We start from the raw sequence: 6,483 nt of genomic DNA, 5'->3' as shown, positions 1-6,483 counted from the left end.
AATATTACATTATAGCAGGATCAATTTATTGTCATCGTCAACAATAACGACAAAATTATATCTGTTGGACGGCTGGGATATTTGTCATTTTGTGAAGTCTGTAGGCCTATAGGGCATTGTTACAACGTTCATACTAGTTCAGGGTCTGACTGTACGACCGATCTCACGGAATGTTGGCTGTTATATCATTAGAAGTAAGTATTCTCATCTCATATTCATGTGCTCAAAACATTTAATTAACATTGGCATTGCAAAGGGAGCACAGTAGTGCAAAGATTTTTTTTTTGTTTTTGTTTTGTGGGATGCTCCTCCAGCTTTCTGAACATTTTCCCATTTACCAGTACAAACTTGTAGATCCTACGAGAACTGAAATTTGTAGTGATACAGTACACTCCCGTTATAACGAACACGGTTATAACAAAATTCCGGTTACAACGAAGTAAAAATGGAGGCCGCAACATTATCCACTCTATGTATTTTTGTTTATTTGTTCGGTTATAACGAAATTTCGATATAACGATTTAAGAGAACAGCCGGTCCCGAGGACTTCGCTTTAATGGGAGTCCACTGTACTTGTCAAAAGCCTTAAAAAAAAAAAAAAAAAAAAAAACACTGTATTTTGTGTTTGTATGTGTATATCATATATTTTACATTATGTTTATGAACAATTTGTTGGAGGTCATCACTGTTTTGAGTGAATGAAGATAGGAAAGAAACAGTTGGTAAACCTACGAATTCAACTTTCTCCTTTATTTTAATCTTTGATTCATGCCTCTAGTACTACATTCGTTTTGTTAATTAGATCCGTGTAATATGCAGGCGTGACACTGAATGTTGAAAGCACGACTCTTAATATGTAGTTCACACAAGACAGCAGTCACACACAAATTCAGTACGTATACACACATTAATACATTACGACGTTCATATGTGTGTGTGTGTGTGTGTGTGTGTGTGTGTATGTCTGTGTCTGTGGTGGTATGTAACATTCCCTCATGTATACCCGTACATTGATATTTGTGGATCTGCATTTGGTTTATCTGTATGAGAGACTCTCTCCTCCTCTCTTATACTTCACTCTTCTCCCTCTCTCAATTCCATTTACATTCGTTAATCCTCTCTCTTTTATCCTTTAACTGCTTTACACTGTCTCTACACCATTTGGCTGTTATTGTCCGAACTCCTCCATATTTTTTCTCTACTTCTCAAACTTTCTCTTTTCAGCAATCGTTCGGCTGTGGTAAGATAACAGTTTTCCTCATCATACCTCACTCTCAAGAAATTTGTCTCTCCATAGCATTTCTCAACATCGGCTCGACTGTGACAAAGTAGAAAACCTAAGAACCGCTCAGGGAAGCAGGTATAAATTTTGGAAAAACGTATATACAAACTGTACAGATTTTATTAACTCTGACTTTAGTAACCAGATTTTTTTTCCCATCACCGTGAGATTATAATCTACCATCTTATTGGTCCATTTACATTTTCAAATTGACATTGTTTGAACAGAAATCCCATTAATGTTTTCAGATTCTCAGTCCTTTTCCAATTACCCGAGGACAAACTATGCCTCAATTTGTCATTGTAATGTTATATATCTTATAACATTTCTATAGAAAGAAGCGAATGGTTCTTCAGTTGCATATTTCCCTGTTTGTTTGTTTTTCTATACGGAACAGTTTATCATGAGCAAGAACTGAAGAGGTTGTTTTACTTTCTTGATGGCTGGCTATAATTTGTTTGAAAGATTGTGAAAAAAAAGACGTAAAATATGTCCTTTCTTTATATGAATTTCATTCACAGCATAGAGTCCAGTCCAACCTGAAAAGAAATGCTGAAACATTGGTTAATAATAATTGTTTGCATCCGAGCCAAGATTTTCATGAAGTTATCATATCGAAATTTCATCAGATTCGCAAAATTCCTCCATTGTTTTATAAACATGCAATAACAGTGTGAGAATCATTTGCTGAGACTTGAATATACTCAGAATCATGACAAAATCTAGTGAAAAAATTCAATGGAGTACTTTATGGTATTCTTGTTTTCTTGTCGATGTTGTAACCAGTTAAAATTTTACATCTTCTTTTTTTTACACTTTCGATCAGTGTCTATTGAACTTTGATTTTGTGCTTTTCAAATATTTGCAAATGTGAAGACACTTACCTTCTCACATACATGAAATGCTTGTCATCCATTAGAGTGCCATAAAACTTACCTTCCGCTATATAGTGATCTATTTACACGGCTGTCACTACAGCCCTCTGAATACGAAGTTCCTATTTATATGCATAATTCTCAGAAGCGTTGTGGCATATGACAAATGAAAAATGCATTGGAGCACTTTATGGTTTCCTTGTTGTTGTTGCTGTTGTTGTTGGAACCAGATAAAATTTCACATCTTGTTTGTGTTCCTTTCTGACATTCTAGCATTGTTTTTCCAGTTTACTCCATAGTTTCGTTACTTTCTTGCACTTTATCCCATCGGTTACCGCGTATATCTCATTGAAAGAGTTTATATGCCAGTATGACGTGCATCATGCACCAGCTATGATTTTGCGCTTTCAAATTTGCAAACGTAAAGACACTTACCTTCTGTAAGTCATGAAATGCGTGTCAGCCCTCAGAGTGCCATAAAACTTACCTTCCGCTAGTGATCTATTTACACGGCTGTCACTGCAGCCCTCTGAATACGAAGTTCATCGAGAAAGGAGTGTAGAGGCGGTCGTTTGTCGGCATTGCAGGAACAGACATAATTCCCCATATCGAGTAAGCCTTCGATCTTGATTTCTTGGCCGACGAAGCCGATCAATCTGCCCAGCTGGAACAGGTCGCTCAACTGTGATGTTGGCTGGTTTTTCAGGGCACATTCGGGTGCGTAGTGGCTGTAATTCACACCCTGCTCGTACTCAATAACGGCCTCCTCGTTCATGTTCAACTTTCTGGGTCCAAATGATGACATTCCAAAGTCAATCAACTTACCGTACCATCTGTCCTTCAAAACCAACAGAACATTGTCCTCTTTTAAATCGTTGTTAAGAACGCCTATCTCGTGCATAGCCTTCAGCCCACAGACTACGTCGATGAGGATGTCATACCAGGCAACGTATGTAAGTTCGGGTCCTTTTCCATCGAACTTGTCGGCGATGGAATGTGCCTTTCCAGTACTGGCATCGCCGAGAAACTCCATAGCCATAGATAGCTTATCCCCGGAGATTCGGAAGGCGCCATAAAACTTGGGGAAATACTGCAGTCCGTCTAGGGCCATGTGAATGTCGATTTCTTTCTGGAAGTTCTTCTCGATCCGCTTTTGATAATCGATGGCAGTACTACACGGAAGGGTGAGGATTTTGAGGGCCACAGGTGTACCAGTGGCGGCATGGCGATGGAGTGAGACCACACCAAAGGCACCCTTGCCAATCTCCTGACAACTTCCTGACACATCCCACGGGGTCAGATCGTCCAGGCCTGCTACAGAAATATTTTTCGCTGGTGGGGAAAGATCCAAGGGGTGGGAGGCTGCACGACGTCTTGGTTGAGGACTGTTGGCGGTTAGTCTGTCGGATGATTGAGCCACTTTGGTACCTTCCAGTGACTGTGACTGTCCAGGGTTAGAAATCTTGACAGTGGAGGAGGATTCTCGTGCCGCTTCCGGCGATCCTGACAGGTGGACAGTCTGGACCTGCTTCGTAGCGAGGTGGGGAGATTTCGTGTTCGATTCCTGCTGAGACTGAGGAGTCTGAGTCTCTACATCTGAGAAGGTAGGCTTTGTTGTCCTGAGATAGGCCTGTCATCAATTGAATAAAAGGGCAAAAAATCTGCTAAAATTACCGTGACATGAAGATGCAAATTTCAATTCACATTCTAAAACGGTGCATCAACCAAAACATTGGTGTATCCTAAATTCCATTTAGACATTGGCCATAAATTTCTGTTAACTTGCAATAAGCTATGAGCGATGAATTACTGCAAATGAGAGAATAGATCCAACCTTTGACTAAATACTCACACTTAAAGTCTCTTCTGCCTCCTGGGCTCTCAAACGCTCCTTCTCCAACAGCCTCTCCATCCCCTGCTTCTCCTCCTTCAGCGACCACCACGCCTTCTCGATGTCTTCGACGATTCGCTCATTACTTACCTTTATGTCTAGAGTTCTGGCCAAGTTCTGTGAAAGTGACAGACATGCATTCTTTATCTGGCTTTTTCTGCGTTAAGTTGTCCTTCATTCTTTGTCGATGTACTTCTGCACACTTTTATTTGTTGATGAGTGGATTTCTGTTTTAAACCCCGAAACTCGTTAATGCCATAACTCTCACAGAAAAGGAACATTTACATAATCGAAGAAAGTCAGAACAGTTGGCTTTCTCTAGAGATCGACATCTATTGCACAAAAAAAAAAAACCCACAAAAAAAAAACAATTACATGTCAATTTTATTTCAGTGAATGAAATCTACCATTTATATGAACAAGAATGAATGTTTTTGTGCATTTTATCTTGCATGGTCAAAACTCTTACCTCTAAATCAGACTCTATTTGATGATATCTTAGCCGACTTTCCTCCATCCTACTCGTCAGAGTCTGAAATTTAAAGAATATTGAAAAGAAGTTATTTATATGAGCGAAACATGATTTTTTTTTTTGACATTTCAATCTGGTGTGCCCACATTACAATTAGAGGTCATTAGATTAATATCCACCGAACAATATAATGACCCCCCCCCCCCCAAAAAAAAAAGAAAATAAATAAATAAGTAAAAATACAATGAACTCAAAGGAAAGATGCTTACGCGAATGTTATCCTCTATGTTGTTTTGTTCCTGCTGGAGGTGCAGGATCTGGAGGAGCAAAGCACCAGACAAGTTGAGGCCCGGAGGGGAGCCGGCAGACTTGATCCGCTCATGGCTTCGTGTGCGAATCACGAGGTCTTGCATGTTCTATTATAGGTATGGTGAAATATTTTGATTTCAATATGTTATGGGATTGCTTTCATTGTCATAAACTTCCGGTGGCCAATGACACCGGTTTGCGTCACTCATGAGCTTTTCATTGCATTAAACGTAAGGGTCTCGTCTCTCCGTTTTCTTGTTCCGTTATGTAGTTTGTTTTTTTCTACAGTATTCCGTATCTTCCCCGACGAAATATCATGTGTAAAACTTGCCTATGATGACACTATTGAATTATAACTCCAATTCCTGCATAAATTTATTTATTTGCTCTCCGCAATGACAATTTGTAACGATCACATTTACTCTGTATTTTTGATTGCCAGCAAAAAAAAAAAATGAAATAGATAGATAAATTAATAGATACGGAAATTAATAAAAATATTCGGCGAAATTCTAGTAATTACGCGGCTAGGCCCTATATCTCTGAGAACATCTACTGTTTCTTAAAATGACGAAAAAATATGTAACAACCATTTGGCGCTAAATTTTCGGGTATACAAGTAGCTACAAAAAGTGTCGATTGTATGTACTAATGTATAGCGCGTATATTGTACGTGGTATTACCACTTTTTCTGATCAGTCTAGCTACGTCGTGCACATTTCATGTCATACATGCAACATACGTAAAGCCGACTCACCGATGTTCGAGGCCGCGCCTTTCTGATGATCTCTTGGCTGAGAGGTTGAGATGGTGATGTACTCATCAGCCAAAGAGAAAAGATTCGCAGAAATTCAAACATTCTGAAAGACAAATCAAGCGATTTAAACAAATATGAGAGATTAAGTGTATTCAGGGTTCCTAGATAATATGAGGTATTGGAGAAGGGATAATCACATTTCTAACAACTTTACCACTGTACCATCCTTCCAATATAGGCCTACACGATACTTTTGTATTGCTACTTTTGACCTTGAGGTGACTTTGAGAAAACTTAAAGCTGTGTTGGCTTTCTTAAAAGCCGACAGAATCCAAGATTTCCGGAAGGGAATCTATCTGTGTTATGATATCAGTGGAAAAGAGGGATTAAGTTTACCTTGAAGCAAATTTGCTGGTGAAATAACCGTGATTCTGAGAAGAAATGAGGAAATTTCAAGAGAAATTTCTGAGAATAAGTGTACTCAAGCGAGAAGCTCAGTTATCACTGGCGTATGTTGACACAAGCTGGAAGGACGTCTCCAAGGAGTTCAACGCGTCATGCATGACACGCAGGTGTCTGACAGCGCTGTAGCTAAATCTCCAATCACGGGAGAGATGACAAGAAGTCACAAAGCATTAGAGCAACTTTCAACCAATCGGGTGTATTGTTAGAAATCAGATGTTCGTTGCTGTTACGCGCAAAGGGGAGTGCGTACTGAAAACGGGGTCAGACGCGTGTACACGCTGCGTATTAATTGCGTATTGTGGTAGACGTCACAATGACCTTTGTTTAATCATCTGTCTCTAGTTCTCTACTTTATTACGTATGAACGTTACAGGTATGAAGATTTTATTGAGTCTTTGTTGCGTTTGTAGTGTAATATCTGTGCTTTTGATT

The sequence above is a fragment of the Diadema setosum genome, chromosome 7 (assembly GCF_964275005.1).
Source record: "Diadema setosum chromosome 7, eeDiaSeto1, whole genome shotgun sequence".
Taxonomy (NCBI): domain Eukaryota; kingdom Metazoa; phylum Echinodermata; class Echinoidea; order Diadematoida; family Diadematidae; genus Diadema; species Diadema setosum.
The sequence above is the reverse complement of the archived record's forward strand: the minus strand, read 5'-3'. Positions refer to the sequence as shown.